The sequence below is a fragment of the Macrotis lagotis genome, chromosome 3 (genome assembly GCF_037893015.1).
Source record: "Macrotis lagotis isolate mMagLag1 chromosome 3, bilby.v1.9.chrom.fasta, whole genome shotgun sequence".
Classification (NCBI taxonomy): Eukaryota; Metazoa; Chordata; class Mammalia; order Peramelemorphia; family Peramelidae; genus Macrotis; species Macrotis lagotis.
The window spans coordinates 76876466-76892661 of record NC_133660.1 but is presented as its reverse complement, the minus strand read 5'-3'; positions in this window follow the sequence as shown (position 1 = coordinate 76892661).

Sequence of the window (16196 nt, the reverse complement as noted above, 5' to 3'; positions counted from 1 at the left end):
CCTATATAGTACATATATTGGAAGACTTACATGAAGGATTTTAATTTTATATCTATTAAGTTTCAATTTACTAGGTTGTTGCTCCTTGAAGGCAGATATTATTTAATTCTTCTCTTTATATCCCTGGAACTTAACAGAATATTTATATACTAGGTCTGAATGAATCATATAATTGTTGATGGCCACATTTTTCTAGCTTGTCAAGTAATTTTCCATCTCCATACTGTCATTCAAAGCATCAGCTACTCTCCCTAGCTTTTGCTATCTGTGAGTGTGATGTATGCCATCTCTAACTTCATCCAAGTCATTGATTAAAGTATTTAACAATACAGTCCAAAGAACAGTCCTCTGGGGGTATTCCACTAGAGAGATTTACCTAGGTTGACATAAATCAATTAATCATTATTTCTGGAAGGTAGAGAATTGATTCAGTTCTTAGTTTACCTAAATACCAATGTCCAACCTCTTTCTCTCCATATATTTCATGAGCCTATAACTAATGATTAATCAGTCAACAAACTTTTTATTAAACTAGTGTTTAAGATCATAATAATTAATTGAAATCATTAATATTATATGTCAGACACTACACTAAGCATTAACAAAACAGCTATAACCTCTGTTCTCCAGGAGCTTACTTTATGAATATAGATAGGTATATGCAAGATATATACAATGTATACAATGTATACAATGATTTTAGAGATCAGTCAATCAATCAATAACCTTTATTAGGAACTTATTACCTGGAAGATGTTGTGCTAAGTGTTGAGTATGTTAAAAAAAAAAAAAAGCAGTCACTACCTTCAAAAAGTTTACCCTGTAATGAAGAAGACAACCTGCATAGAAATCTAAGCAAAATAAGTGGTATAGATGATAAAGGGGGAGGGGAATTAAAGAGAGAAAGCACTGAATGAAGAGGGGTTAGGGAAAACTTTCTGTGGATGGTGGACATTTGGTTGAGTCTTAAAGGAAACCAGGGAGGTCCCAGTAGTCAAAGCATTGAAGACAATCAGAGAAAATACCCAGAACCAAGAGTAGCAGGATCTTGTTTGTGGAACAGCCAAGAGAACAGTATCACTAGAATAGAGTATATAATGTTGGAGAGTAAGATGTAAGACAACTGTAAAGATAGAATGGGGTAAGGTTAGGAAAGGTTTTGCATGTCCATATAGAGCATTTTGTATTTGTTCCTGGAGGCAATAGTAATCCACTGGCTTGTATTGTGTAGGGATGGGTAGGAGGTTGACATGATCAGAATTTTGCCTTGCAAAAGCCAAAAAAAAAAAAAAAAGGGAAAATGGTTTGGAGTAGGGAGAGACTTGAGGCAAGCAAACCAACTAGCAGGTTCTTTGAATAATCCAGGCATATGGTGTTTCAGCAGAGTGAGGGTAGTGTCAGAAGAGAGAAAGAAGCATATTTGTGAGATGCTGCAAAGGTGTCCTCAACAATCCTTGGTGACTGCTTGAATTATGTTGGAAGACAGATAGTGAGGGATTCAAACTGGGAACCTGAGAAACTTGGAGGATGGTATTGTCCTCTACAATAATAGGGAAAGATGGAGAAGGTAGGTTGTTCTTTTGTTGTTGTTGGGGAGGTAGAGCAATGGGGTAGGTAGAGCGATAATGATTCCTGTTTTTGATATATTGTGTTTAAGATGGCTACTGGACATATAGTTTAAAAAAGGCAGTTGGAAGTGAGAAATTGCATGTCAGCAGAGACAGATTAAGGCAGGGAAAATAGACAAGAGGATCATAAGCATAGAGGTGGTAATTAAATCCATGGGAGCTGATGACATTTCCAGATGAAGCAATATAGAGGCAGAAAAGAAGAGACCCAGGGCAAAACCTGGAGAGGCACCCGGAGAGAACACAACCTGGAGGAGGATCCAGCAAAGGAGACAGAAAAGATCAGATAAGTAGGAGGAAAATCAGGACACAGTAGTGTCCAAAATTCTAGAGAGTAAATAATACGAAGGAAGAGACAGTGATGGTCTGTATCAATTGTTGCAGAGATATCAAGGAGAAAAATCACTGATAATTTTGAGAAAACAGTTTCAATGGGATGATAAAGTCTGACCTTAGACCGAAAGGGGTTAAGAGGTGATGGAGAGGATAGAATGTGGAGGCACCTATTAGATGGCCTTCTCAAGGAATTTAGTTACATTGCTCAAAAGGAAGACACTAGCAATTAGAGAGATCAAGAGAAAATGGGATACATGAACAGTCTTGAAAGAAAAAAGGAATTGCAAAAAAAGGACCCAGAAAATGAAACCAGATCTGTTTTGGTGAAAGCTCAATCTACGGCCAAAAGAACATGAGAACCCAGTTTATGTGAAACCAACTGACAAGAGGTCATAATTATTATCTCATATTGACAATGTAGTTTTACATTGACTAAAGAAAAAAGAATAAAGTCTCCCTCTTCCCTCCCAAAAGCAAAAGTTGAATCTAGCCTGTAAAACCATAGTTTTCTTTTTGAGGAAAGAGGCTGAGTAATTCTGAGTAATCCTAGTTAAAAGGCCAGGTAATCTCTGTCCTTTCCTAAGCCTCAACTGCTTATTGAAGTTTTCCTGCTAGGCTTTCACTGCTTACTCCAACCCTTTATCTTCTCTAACTCTTCTATTCAGTCAGTCAATAAACAACAGACAACCTGATTAAACCCAGTTAGGGTCCTTGCAAAGGCCCTCACAACCTTTGTCTAGAGGGGGAAAAAAAAACTATATCTAGTGCTTAAAGGAAAAATGTGCCTAGCCAAGACAGAGAAAGTGAAAGTGAATTTAAAAATAGAAATGCAGATATAGGCAAATGTGATCTTACTATCCATGTACATACAAATACATATATATATGCATATATACAAAATATATAATTCAAACATGCAAACTTCTATATTCTTAACATATCTATATTATTCTTTGAATTTGTGGTCATGTCTACAAGATGCTAATATTTCCACCCAGATTATGTTGCCTATTCTATATTTCGTTTGTTCATTTGATTGTTTGGAGGAAATTAGAGGGAGTATCAAAGATTTACATATTCAGAGTGAGGTCCTGATCAAGTATCTGCCCTTAGCTAATTATAGTGGTTGTCAGTAAGCATATCACTTTGATTGAATGCATAAAACTTGAATAAATATTTAAGGTATTATGTTATTGTAGGTCTAAATGATTTTGTGCAGTAACTAAAATTCTTCTTTCTTTTCATGTTTCGTTTTTGTTTTTCTTTTGTAAGCTTGCTATGAGTATTCTCTTTGCTAGAATTATATCAGTCAATTCTGCTCCCTGCCCTAACGTCATCTCCTCAACTAATGGAATTGGGATGAAGAAGATTAAATTGTAAAGAAGAAAGAGAACTTCTATACTAGTTTTCAATAGAATAGGTTCCTATATCTTTGTCTAAAGACTTTATTTTCTTGCATTTTGGATTCTTTACTGAAGTGGTTCACATTTTGAATTTGTGTTTTTTTAGACAAAAGATGTGTGAGTATTTAGGGATGCTTAAGCTAATACCCTAAATATTAAGTATCTGTGGGAATAGTGAAAAATGGCTAAGTGCCACTTTTTCACTGAAATGCCTATGAGTCAGTTAAAAATTAAAATCTTTAATTTTTGAGCCAGTTTCAACCAGTTTTCAATCATCATGATTTGATATGTATAAAAAGATTCTGTCTTTTGTTTACCACCTTTTACTTGGAAGAGTGGGTTGGGAGGAGAGTTGGAGGGAGGTGTAATTTAAGAATATACTCCGGCTCAGCTGTTGAAAACACTTGTCTTGGACATTTTGGTGGAAAAATGAAACAAAAACTTCCCAATTTGAAGTAAGCCAACTTTTATCCACATTTCATATTACTTTAGGTACTCTAATTATATATGTATATATATATATCTGTATATATATATACAGATATATATATATATATATATATATATATATATATATATATATATATATATATATACACAAGCCTAGTCTTCCTACCTTCTACTGTCTCCAATTGTTTAACCCTCACAGGTACTACTTTCCCTAAATTCCTATGATCTTTCTTTGATCCTTTGCTCCACCTACAAAAGAGTAACATCTGGGTTAGACTGCATTTTTCTCTTCTACCTTACCTCTAAAATTTTCAAACTTCTTTCAAAGCTCTGCTTATTTGGCACTTCCAATGGGATGTCTTTCCTACCTTAAAGCATATTGCACACACATACAGTAAGTGGGTTCTCATTTTTAATTGGCCTGACTCTCCTTCCAGCAGTAGGGAGCCCCTGAAGTTAGACGTTCTTTGTTTTTCTCTTTATATTCCTTTGTTTTGCACCTAAAAATACTTAAATAATGTTTTCATTGAATTGAATTCTGGAGGTTTGGATAACTTTTATCCAAAGTGTATTATATTCACATATTTGTTTGGTATTAATTGTACCTGATCTAAAAAGATGTGGTAGGGGAAGTGAAAATGACATTTAAATAAACATTTTAAAAGGTGTTGAAAAAATTATTTCAGAAAGAGGGAACCAAGATAAAAATTTTCATATTTTTATCTCAAAAACATGATTCACCAACAATCCAATAGAAAATATTGAATCCAATTCATCAATCTCTAATTTAAATGAAAAGTACTTCCCATCATCAAAAGATTTAGTAAGAAGGTCACCTACTTATGTTAATGTGAGGGTATTATGTGGGTCTCATCTTTCTAGGGATTTTTTAGTGTATTTATTAATAAAGATTATACATTTTTATAATTAGCATATGTCAATGTATATGCTGATGGGTTTTATATTTACATACATGCCCAAAAGAGAAGTCATTTATGTTTGTTTCTCTCTCTTTTTGATCAATACTTTCCCTTGAATTCACATTTTTGACTTATAACTAACTGCACAGCATTCCTGTGACTGTCAGCCCTCTAGCCATGACAAGACCTAACACAATGTCACAGCCTCACATGCAGCAAACAAGTCTCACACAATTCCTGATTCTGCCTGTGATGGCTGCAATTAATCTTTGTTTCCCAACTCCACCAAGTCTCTAAACTTTATTTGTAAGAACTAAAGAGAGGGGAAAAGAGGTTGCTATAGAAGCAGAAGGAAATTCTGCAATGTCTGTTTCCTGTGATAATACCTATTTATCAACACAGATGTATATATTTGAATTAATGAGTACCAGGCAATTCATAGATAAGAGAAGAAACCTTTGAGGGAAGAAGTAGAGATAGAAATAGCCACATCTCATCACTGTCCATCTTCAAATTAGGCAGCCGTGATAACCCTCAGCATCTCATTGGCTAACAGCATTAAATTTGATTTGAATTGAAAATACAGAAGTACAATCAAGCCACAAGAGAACAGGGGTCAGATAACAATACAAAGATAATTGCTGACAAATGAACTTCCAGGTTTTAGGTAAAGTTATTTCAAGAATAAACATTGAGAAACAAAAGAAAGAAAATATTTACGTGATCTTTGGAAAAGGTAATTTAAGGGTTATATAATATTTCCAGAATAGTGAAAAATTAGAGTAGGAGAAGTGGTGTTTCAAAAATCAGTTTACATTGTTATAACTTTGAGAGGTAGGATTTTTGGTAGATAGAGAAATGACCTCAAACCTGGAAAGTGAGTTCAAATCAAGCCTCTGGACTGGCTGTCTGATTCTGGGTAAGTCCATTAACTTCAGTACTCTGTACAATTCTTTAAGATGATAAGTTGCAGAAATGGTGTTTAACTTCATTGGCTGAGGGAGTTTCCTTACCCATGAGACCTTATATCTATGACATCATACATCCAAATCTATCCTAGAGATAAAGCTTTATGGACTTCAGAACTTTTTAAGCATTCCTTAGTCCTTAAATGTTAATGAAGAAGAAAATTATCTTTTCTTTCCAAACAATCACAATATGACTTAAGCATCATCAATTTCAATATGAAAGATATAAAAATGTTATGAGCCCCAGGCAATAAAACCTCAATTAGCCACAAGTATCCATCCATCGATATTTTTCTGTACTTGACTTTGGAAATAACAAATTTAAAGAAAACAAGTGAATGTCATTACATGTTTCCAAAATAAGAAAAGCTAGATAATATTTAAGAAAATTCATTTACTAGTGCTATAAAATAGATGATGTCATAGAGAATTTTCATCAAAGATTCATTTTAATAACTTCAGCAAATATTTATTAGGTACCTAAGAAAGGTACAAGAAAACAAAGAAGTAAATGTGTAATGGAACTGGACTGAATTATGGAAGTCAGTATTTGTAGCAATAACAGATATTTCCTGATATGCAAACATATGGATGCTTTAGGTAAGTCCATTTACAGTCATGATGACTCAATGGAATGAGAGATAATCTGGCTACCACATGAATAATAACAACAACAAAAGCAAACAAAAATGAATGACTCAGGTTGCTGAGCCAGATCATGGGGATCATATAAAAGGAGCAAACCATCCCTTTATCATTTTGGGGTTTTTTGTGGCTTAAAGAGAGACAGCACAGTCCCTGGAACATAGTAAGAACTTAATAAATGATGGTTGATTATTGACTGATTCAGCTACTGAATCAAAGAAACCTCTCTCCTATTTGGCAGTTTCAAAGAGCATAACCATTCTTTGCTAAAGTTAAATATTATCTACATATTCTAGAAAGGCACAGACCTATAGAACTCAGCAGATAGCTTTCTAAAATCCATTCAGAAGTACAGATAAATTTTCATTTTGAGGCTTTGCATCTCAAATAATGTTATAAATCAGGACTATTTATTGATTTGATGATTATATCAACCTAAAGGGATATAGAAAACATTAGTGTTGCAAATTAAGCATTATAGTATTATTATATGTACTTTTTAAAAGCAACTAAATATGTTATTGATTTTGTCCTCATAGAAATCACAACCTAAGAGCATTAAAACCATTTCACAGATGGCTAAAATAAAAAAATATATACATAATATTCTAAGAGATTAAAAAAATGCCATGGGAAAAGAAGTGATAATGGAATCTTTACTTATTTGTCAGAAGGGGAAATTGAAGGTACATGGAAAAACCTTTTAGATGAATCTTAAAGGATAAGTAGAATTTCAATGGGAATAGATGATAATAGGATGAAGGGAAATAAGGAAAGATAGGAAGACAGGACAGCCTAAAATACTGAATTGTGAATAGTTCAGGCTTACTAAAATATATGAAATCTGAAAGGAAAATGATGGGAAGTAAATCTAGAAAGGTAGAGTGAAACCAGATTCTAGATAGGACCACTAGAAAACACCAAGCCACCAAATCTGAACTTAATAATAAGGAAAGTATAAGGAAACTTAGAAGGACTTCTAGCAGAGGAGTGATGTGATTTAATCTCTATACCAAAATTTACTTTGACAGTGGATTCAAGAATTAATTGGAATAGGGAATTCTGGTGTTAGGAGTCATAGTCAGAAAGCTTTTGTATTCAATTGATTTTAGTAAAAAAAAAACATTTATTAAGTGCTTCCACAAGACCCTGTGTTAAGCAGGAAGGATAAAATGTGACAAATCCTGGGCCTTTACCCTCAAAGAACTCTCACTCTGAAAGAGGAAATATTAAAAAATACACATCAAGAAATATACCATATAGATGTCAGGTGATTGACAATCTGTATTAGAGGAGTAAAAAGAAAAATAGATTTGATAACTCATTTAACCTCTATGGCCTTTGGTTTTCTAAAACATCTTCACCTGTGGGAGAGTTTAAAAAGGGAAAAGAAAATGAAAGCTAATACCCAGGTTTTGAATAAGGATAACTGGGTGAAAAGGTGAACCACTTCTAGAAAGATAGACTAGAGGTGAAGAAATATTTATGTTCTTTTTATTTTGATGGGGGGGCTACATTTGATGTGTCAGCCAGAAAGCTAGGTAATGAAGTATTACAGGTAGTTTGATCTCTGGAAAAAGGAATTTACTGGAGATGAAGAATTTAGGAATTATGTATGTATGTATGCAATATGGGGAAGGAAATTACCAAAAGCTAGGTTCAGTGGGAAAAGTGCTAGATTTGGAGTCAAATTATCCAAGCTTGAATTATAGTTCTACAAGTTAGCACTAATGCAACTTTGGAAAATTCATTTAACTTCCCTGGGCCTCAGGTTCCCCTGCAAAACAGAGGGGTTATTCTATATGACTTCTAAGTTAGTTTACAGCTCTAAAATGACAATCCTAGGGCCGTTAAAGCAAAGACTTTAAGGATCAGGGAAGAAATCTGCAAAGGGGTTAAAGAGGATGGGAACCAAAAATGAGATGTATTGATTTGACAAGAAAATCAGTGATGACCTTAGTTAGAGAGGATTTCATCTGCATGGTAAATATTAGATTTTAAAAGAATGAGGAGTATATGGGTGGCAATGAAGTCAAGACATGCTGTGGAGATTACTTTTCATGATAAGTGACAATGAAAAGAGAAATCATTGTTAGCATGTCTAGGGTTAAAAGAATGACTAAAATGGGGAAAAAAAGAAAATGAAAAGTTTCTGTTTAATTCTCAAGTAAATGAAAAATGTATTAACCAGAGAACGCTTATTTTCTGTATCTTTTGGTTAAGATTAGATTTTGTCACTTTAACAGTCCACCAGTAAGTCGGCAAGCATTTATTTATAATGTTTACTATGCACTTGACACAACTGTGTAAAACTCAATTGTGCCACAAGTATAATATTCTTGTATAAATTACTATACGTATGCACTGGAAAAGCAAATGTGAAGTTGGAGAAATAATACTGCAATTGTCATTTGTGATTTCACACTGGCTGAAACAGAGAGACTCTTAAGCAATGCTGTAACTAGAACATTGCCATGACTATTATGGATGCAGTCTTTATTAAAAAACTAGATTTGATCAGACCTTTATTTCTTCTAAGTACCAAATTACTGAGCAGGACAACAATTTAGCTAAATATAGAAATGTTGCATGTCATCCACCTGCAGCACATTAGTTTTATTGATTCACTTCAGAATGTTAGAAAACACTAGTGTTTCTATATCCAAGTACTTCTGTACATGAGCTTGCCCATTAAACAAACATCTATCTCAAAAGAAAATGATCCAAACAAACTGTCATGGAAATAAATATAACAAGCCCCTGAAGGCACCCAGAAAAGATACAGAGAACTCTTTTATTGTATTGGTGATTATCTATTCAATATGCTTCATTTTCTTTCTTTTACTTTTGCATGCCAGGTTTTCTGCATAAGAAACATTATGGGAAAAATGTTAAGATAAAGATTAAAAGAAAAAAAAACTCTCATTAGACAAAAGAAAAATTATTCCTCCTAGCAAAACAAGCAGAAGGAAAATGCTTAGAACTTGCAGTTAACAAAGCAATTAATTCTGTCAGTAAAATAAAGGGGAGGTGTAAAAATATTGTATTCAGCATTTTAATCAATATTTCTTTAATCTTTGAATTATTGCAAATGTATCCTAAACACATCTTCTTATTATATATTTGTTTGCATGCTATGTCTTCCATTTAGATGGTCAGCTCCTGAAAGGGACAGTTATTGACTTTTTCCTATCCCCAATGCATTCTAAGATTCCTTTTCTATAGTAAGACTTTATATATATTCATATGTAAATATATATTTATATATATATATATATCAAATTGTCTATGTGTTTTATTTTTAATATGCATACTTTAATAAATATTCATTTTATATATAAATATATTTATATGTTATATATATTATATATTATATAAGAATATATAATTTGATGTTTATGAAGGGACTTTGCTTTATAGATATTCTTCAAAAAGATATTTCACTTTAAGGGGAAAATGCTCTAAACATGTTCTGTAAGGTTTATTTCTGCAAACATTTTTTTCTGATTTATAAATTTCATATGCATAATGCCTACATCTACTGGCATTAACATCAAATGGCAGGAATATCAACATCTGCATCTATTTACCCATGCAGTAAATTCTATAGAGAACTTGTTTTACAAATCACTGGTAACTGGAATAGTTCTTACAATATTTGTTTTATTTTAAACACAAGGAACTAAAACTAAACCACAATCGCATATGTCAATACCTGTGATTTCAAGGCAAAAATAAGAAATACATATTTGTTGATTTTATCATGATTTTAATAAATATGTGGAGGACTATTGAGGAAAAATTCCCATATAGATTGATTCAAATATAAAGGATGGAATTCATGCATAAAAATAAAGCCAACAGAAAAAAGAAGTTGATTATTTTTCCAAAGGAATAATGACAAGAGTCTCTATGCATCAATAATAACATGCAACTTTTATAAAATATTTTGTGACTTTTCTTTATTATTGAGTTGCTTCAATCATTTATAATGCTCTGCAACACCTTTTAGTGCTTTTTTGGAAAAGATAATGGAGTTTTCCATTTCTTTCTCTAGTTCATTTTACACATGAGTAACAGAGGCAAATGTGCTAAGTGACTTTCCCAGGATCACATAGCTAGTGAATGTTTGAGACTTGATTTGAACTGAGTTTCCCATGATTCCAGTGCTAGGACTTTATCTTTTGTGCCTAACAAACCACATTCATGGTTTACAAAATTTTATAAATATCTCTTTTTTTTCTTCACAATAACCCTGGGTGGTACATGCAATTATTATTTCTATTTCACTGAAAAAGTAACTTAGGCAGTCAAAGATTAATTGATATGTCTAAGCTTAACTTAACACAGCTAGGAACTGTGTGAGGCAGAATTTTAACTCATTCTTTTCACTTAGCTTCTAATTCAAAGAATATGGGTAACAATGGAAGCAATTGAGATAAATAGACTAATTTCATTAAGATGTGGTGGAATGGCCTCATGATTGAAATATTATATCAGAAGAATATAGTTTGTTCAAAACAAACAACAGAAGAGCTAAGGAGTAATAACATACTTTTACATAAGTGAGAAAATATAATTCAATTAAAAATATCCATTGCCTACCATGTGCAGAAATTCTGGGAAACATGCAATAAAATATAACAGAATCCTTGATTTCAGGTAATTTAGAGTTTATATAATGTATATATATATATATATATATGTATATATATATACATATTTGATATAATATTTGCACAGAAAAATATTTGATATAATATTTGTACATAAAAAATACAATATATACTGCACAATCTAATGCAAGTCTAATAGAAAAAAACAGACATCCTAGTTCATTAAAGAACTTCAAAGAATAAAAAGTGCCAGGAATATGATTGTAGAAACATTGAATTATATTTGGGGGAAAAATATAGAGAAACACTACTCTTAATAACAGAGTATTTTTGGAGGATATAGCTGATACCTCTCTAAGATATAAATTGCAAAGGAATAAGACAAAAGAGAGATAGATGACCTCCCCATCCAGGTATTTGCTAACATCTGGTTTCATAATCATACTAAAAGCAGAGTATATAGCAAATTAATGACTTGCCTTGCTAAAATCTTCCTTGATGAAAATTAGAAGTGACAGTGAGAAGACAGGTATTCTAGAATTCATTCTGAGCAATAAGGAAGAACTAGTTGTTGATAGGGAAATAATGGAAAGTTGGAGAAAGAGACCTTTTGATGTTTTACAGTTTTTAACAACAAAGGTTGAGAATGCTAGGACTAAATATAGGGATATCTTAGAGATGAGAAGGGATTTAAAACCATTATAGGTATGTTTAGCCTATAGTTCAGAGATTCTTAAAGGACAAAAAAGAAAAAAGTATATGACTCCAGAGGGATGTCATAATGTTACAAAAATGTAATGTAAAACATGAAATTCTGAAAATAAAATCACAAATGGTCCCAGTGAAGGAGAAGGAAGGAATCTAAAGAAATCAATAAGCTGCACAGGGAGCTCTCTGATGAACATTGATTTTAAGACCATATGAATAAAATATGGGAACGGAATCATGACCAAGAACAAATAAAAAGATGACCCTCTAAAAAAGGCCTCAGGAAGTATAAACCTTAAGAGGAAGTGAGGCTTGTAAGAATGCTTAGAACAATAATAACAGCAAAAGGAATTATATAGCTGTATTCAGGGCAAGAAAAGATCCATTATATCTCTTAAAATGCTTTAGGCTTATATGGTACAAAAGAAACAAAATTACTCAGTTCTTATTTTTGAAAAAATGAAATAGTTAAAACACTTAGTAAAGTTCTCAGGACATTGTTCTACACAGAGAATGATCTTGAAACAAGAAAAAAAACAGCTGAGGGGAATGAAAACCTAGGAGAATAGAAAAAGATGGTAAAAATGAACTTAACACTTAAATCATAAACTGTCAGTAGAATGTGGGTAAATCTGTGGGTATTGCTTAAAGAAATGGATATCTCAGGAAATTGGAACTTATATATTCACTCAATGAGCCCTTTTTTCTTTTCCAGATGAAGAAACTGAGATTTTTATGGAGATTAAATATCCTGTCCCAGATTACATTTATAAATAGCAGAACTCAAATTTGAAAGATGTTTTCCAATTCTAGATCCAGTGCTACTACAAATATAATACACTACTTTATGTTAAATATGTAGACAAGAAGAAATGTTAAACATATTCAGAGGATAGGTCTATAAGAATTCAGAATTCACTGGGGTTAAATTAGAGAGAGATATATGCTTATTTTCCTAAAAGGAGAGAAACTTTTTAACAAGATGTGTGACTCATTAAAATGAGCCTTCAGCATTCAAAGTAGTCCAACAGAAGTTTCATAAATGATGGATAAAGGATTGCTGTTTTGGTAGGAGGTTGTAGAAGACTTATAAAGTTTCTTCTGATTCTGATATTTCATGGACATTTAATTTCTCAAATTGAAGACAGAATCAGTGAATGTCATATCTATTCTTCCCTTCATTGGGAAGCCACAGTTGCAACTCATATATAGAGATCACATCCGGACTTATGTCAGATAAGTGTAGATCAGCAGAAGTCATAATAAATGATTAATGCTGACATGTGCAAAGCATTTTCATAAATAATGCTTCCATTCATATTTAATATTCTGTGATTTTGTTTACTCTAGGGATGGTTAATAATGTCCTCACATTGGCAGTACTAATATATTTTAGCATACCATAGCATCATTGCACATTTTTAAGGTACATTTTAGATCAAGCTATCTTTTCATATGCAGTCAGTTCTCACTTATGAAATTCTTTGACTACATACACATAGGTGTTTAATAAACATTTGCTGAATAGAAGAAAATCTCCTTTACTCTATGTTTTGACTATTTATTCATCTACTTCTCTAAATCTGATAATTGTCTTCAACATTCTCTCCGAAATAGGAAAGCATCTAGAAATATGAACAAAATTTTATTCCCTGCTCAGTTTTCAAGTAAAAATATGATAAAAATATAAAGAGAAAAATCAATGATATATTGACATTGGTAATACATTTATTGACAATGGATTCATGAGAAAGAAGAACTTTGGGATAAAAGTAATTGCACTGCCAAAAGGTTGTAAACTATCTGATTGTCAAACATAGTCCTATTCTTAGACCTTCTGTAAGGGACATCACTGTAATTGAGCTCAGGTGATTTTCGCCTTAACAGAAAATGAAGAAAGGAAAAATAAATTATCAGAGTGAATATCTTACTGTTGGAAAATATAATTTTGTGCAAATCAAGATATCATATTGAGATTTTTTTTCCATTTCCTCATAAATGTGACCATCAGAATGATAATAGACTAAATGGCCTTTCGTATTAAAAAGAGCAATTTATTATAATGTTGAGCTAACTTTTAAAATTTTTTAAATGTATTTTAAACTTAAAAAAATTAGAAAAGAAAAAGAAATATTTCCATGTATACAGTTTAACAGAAGAAAAGATTCAAAAGAAAGCAATAACTTTTGATTTCAAAATAATGTATCTTAAAAATACTATCCATTGGGCGTAACACTGTGCATCTTTTCTTTACTTCCTTGTAGGTTTTCTTTTATGTTGTTTACTTTTCGCATTATTTTTCCCCTTCACACACATATATGAGTGTATATACATACACACAAATACCTATATACATATATACATGAACATATGCACACATAGACACCTATAATCATACATATAAGGAATATATGTAGGATTGCATTATATTTATTTCCAAAAATTCTATGAATTTCTGAAGGTAGATAGTATCTTCCTTCAGAAATTCAAATACGTCTTTTTCTAAATTGACAAGTTCATCATTTCCTAAATCAAAGCAATATTTCATCCTTATGTTGGCTAGTTCTTTAAAATAGTTTAAATGATATAGATTACAGTGCAATTTCTCTATTTCTCTCTTTTGATTAATTTTCACTTTGTCTTTAACTTTGAGATTGTGATTACTACCCCATTTTTTTACATAATTCCTGAGTTTTATTTTATGCTTGTGTATATCTCTCATTTTTATGACATTTATAACATTTATAACATTTCCTGAAAAGAATATTCTTGAATTCAAAGTTTTATATATATACATATATATATATATATATATATATATATATATATATGTGTGTGTGTGTGTGTGTGTGTGTGTGTGTGTATAACATTTTCTGGGCGAATTCATCCCATTCACATTTGAAGCTATAATCACCTGATTTGATTTTTTTCCCTTTCCTTTTTTCCTCAGTATTCTACTAACACTATTTCTATCCCTTCCCTCTTGCCTCAATAGGATTTATCCTATTGCCTTTTATCCTCTCCTTTAGTCCTATGCACTTGCTCTCCTATTTCCTTCTGAATGTAGAAGACTGGCTGCATTTCTAACCCCATTGTGTGGCTATAACCAAGTTATGTCAGAGAAAAGGATATGCATATATCCTTTAACTGATGCTAAGAGATGAAAAGCATAAATAGAGTCTAATGCATTTGTTTTTAAAGCTCCTACAACACACAAAATGATGGGGAACTCTAGAAGTCCCTGACTTTTTTGATAAGAGGAATTATCACTGGTCTTCCATTGAATTTCCCTAAGGTACAACTAACCTAAGGCCAAATCAACCAGTTTCTCATCACCCTCTTCCAGGATTTATCTTTTTTTTTGTTTGCTTATTTATTTGCTTGTTTTTTGATTTTTGCAAGGTAATGGGGTTAAGTGACTTGCCCAAAGTCACATAGCTAAGTAAGTATTAAGTGTCTGAGGCTGGATTTGAACTCAGATCTTCCTGACCCCAGGACCAGTGCTCTATCTACTACACTACCTGCACCCCCTTATCTTTTCCTTTTTTTACTGTGAGAGGGAAAGTCAGACTTTCTAAGGCACAGACTTTCTTTTTATTCCTGTCAAAATGTACTCATGTTTGGATTATCCTTTGTGCTGCTACCACTACCACCTATAATCAATGGAATTTGTCACCTTCTACAAGAATTTGGAGTTATGGTTCAGTGTTTTGTCACATGCATTTGCATTGTAATATACACCTGGAAACAACTACCTTTTTAAAACTTTGTTCTGTTTTTCTTTCTGCTAAAAATGATCTTTTTTAAAAAAAAGTTCAATACAATTAGTTGATCTCCTAATATTTCAATTTATGTTAATGATTTTCAGTGGAGAAAATACTAGTTTCAAGTCTTTTTCAGCATTCAAGATTTATTTAGAAATAAATTAATGCATTCAATTTAGTACAAAATACAGCATAACATTATGCACTAAATATATCATCATAGTCAAAGAACAGACTTTTCTTTGCAGAGCATGTCTGTCTACCACCATTGTCTTTTCCTCTTCTTTCTCATAAATCATGGAGATTCTTGAGTTGCACATCCTCTGATGATTTCTGAGTATCCATGGAACCAGATAAAGACTGCTAAGGTTTAATAAAAAAGCACAGATTGTAGCATTAGTTATCCATATTGTACCTGCTATAGCAATATCTATCCCTTAATATTAAACTTTTTTGAGAGTAGCAACTCCTTATTCTATGAGATGAAATCTCCATTTTTATCACTGTTGTAAAGGAGATTTTCATTGTAGAGTAATCATTTATTTTTCTTAATCTTCTTGCTTAGACAGCAAACTTTTTATTTAAAAACATACGACATGCAAGAAAAGATTTCTTGAATTAACCCCCCCATGGAAAACAAAGGAATGCAAAATAGAGTCAGATGTTTACTTCAAGTCAAAAATACCCTAGACTCATTACTGAAGTATATATACAATGAGAGAGAAATTTAAGTACCCCAGTGAAAATGTTGAAGGAAT